This window comes from Pteropus medius, unplaced genomic scaffold (assembly GCF_902729225.1).
Source record: "Pteropus medius unplaced genomic scaffold, Ma_sr-lr_union100, whole genome shotgun sequence".
Classification (NCBI taxonomy): Eukaryota; Metazoa; Chordata; class Mammalia; order Chiroptera; family Pteropodidae; genus Pteropus; species Pteropus medius.
The window spans coordinates 7,836,078-7,837,822 of NW_024347791.1; positions in this window are offsets into that span (position 1 = coordinate 7,836,078).

The following is a 1,745-nucleotide window of genomic DNA, read 5'->3' on the forward strand; positions in this document are numbered from 1 at the left end:
CTTGGAAAATGCTTAGTAAACAGGTGATGAGGGTGTAGCCATGTGCATATATTTTAACCTTGTCCATTGCAGGTAAAGTTCCTGCTATACTGCTCTGGTCTGGGAGATCTGTCCATCTGACCATCTGTAGGGTTATTTCAAGTGACCTCTCCCAAGCATCTTGTGCTGACTTAGGAAGAAGCTGGGGGTATTTCCATGCATCCCGACATTGCGAAACCACACTTAGGCAGGCTCCCTCTCCTTTGGCTTTCAAATCCCTGCCACTTTGGCTGGCAGGCGCTTCACGGGGTGGAGGGCCAATTTGCCATGGCGGTTTGTATCTGCAGCAGGCCTGACAGGCTGGGAGAGGAAGGCGTTAATGTTTTCTGACAGGCGACCCCTAATTGTGGGAGCTTTTCTTCTGGGCCTTTCTGTGAAATTCTGACTTAGGCGAGCAGCATAACAAAGTGGTAGGGCATTGATCGGGGCTTGCACTACACAGAGCTGGGAGGGGGTGGGGAGACTTGGGGGGACAGCATTATTCATGAAGACTTTCAGCTGTTTTTGTCTTTTAACTAACCTTTGAGTTTGATCAGAGGGCTGGCCGGCCTCCCTTTTGCCAAAGGCCCTGCTGGCACCTGGACAATGGAGACAGACTGTTTTTCCTAGTAAAGAGCTATAGCTGGGGGAGGCCAAGGGCTGTGTGATCTGGAGGTGGGAGTGCTGGGGGGGCAGCTTTACTTCTGTCTTGGTCTTGGGGACAGGGATGGTTATTGATAGAATTTCCAGCTCCCCAAATACAAGCAGCTGACTCTGACTGCTGACTTTCTAGGTTCAACAACTTTATCCAGGAAAAGGCAGTGGACTGGTTTCCCCATTTGATTTTCAAATGCCACCCCCACCTCCCACCCCCCCCAAAAATCTTTCATCTGCTCTTTCTCTCTACCCCACTCCCTCCTTCCAGTGGACCCACTCACTGGAGTAGGGTTCCAATCTAGAAGTGTTTGGGGGGGGTGTTGTTGTTATTGTCAATAATGATGGCAAAAAGGGAAAATTGCAAATGAGTGAAGAAGGAAGAGGGGAAGGAAGAAGTAATGGGAGAAAGGAAAATGAGAGAAGAGAGAGAGAAAGTGACTCACGGGACGGTTAGAGAAAGATCCAAAGAAAGGCAGGCAGAAGTGCTTTGGTCCAGAGAGAATTTTGGAAGGCGGGATTCAACTGCAATGGGGTCCAGAGGCCGCGGTGCTGGGCAGCGCGGGAGCCCAGAGCTGCAGCATCCCCCGGCGGCCCGCGGGGAGTAGGGAGAGGGAGCAGGGGGGAGGTGCTCTCCAAGTGCTCTCGCTTTTGGCAGGTGCCGGGCTTTTGTCCCCTGCCTCCACTTCCTGCCCCGATCGCCCGGACCCAGGGCCCAGTCCTCTCCAACACACTTTGCAGAAAGTGACTCCCTTAAGGAGTGTGAGTTGGCGCCTTTCCCCCATTCCGTCCCCAAAATAGCCCGGTAGCCAGCGCATCAAAGGAGGCTTTGTAAGAGGCCGCCTGCAGACTGCCTGGAGGGGGGCGCACGTGGGACGTTCTGGGAGCGCGTCCCACTCCCCTCTCCAACCTCTCTCTCTAGTCTCTCATTCATTCTTCTCCTCTCCTCGCCTTCTTTGTCTCTTCTCCCTCCTGTTTTCGCCTCTTCTTTCTCTCTCCAACTCCCTCTCTCTCCTCCCCTCTCTTCTTCTCTACTTTAACCACGATTTATTTCTTCCTCCTCTTTCCTTCCT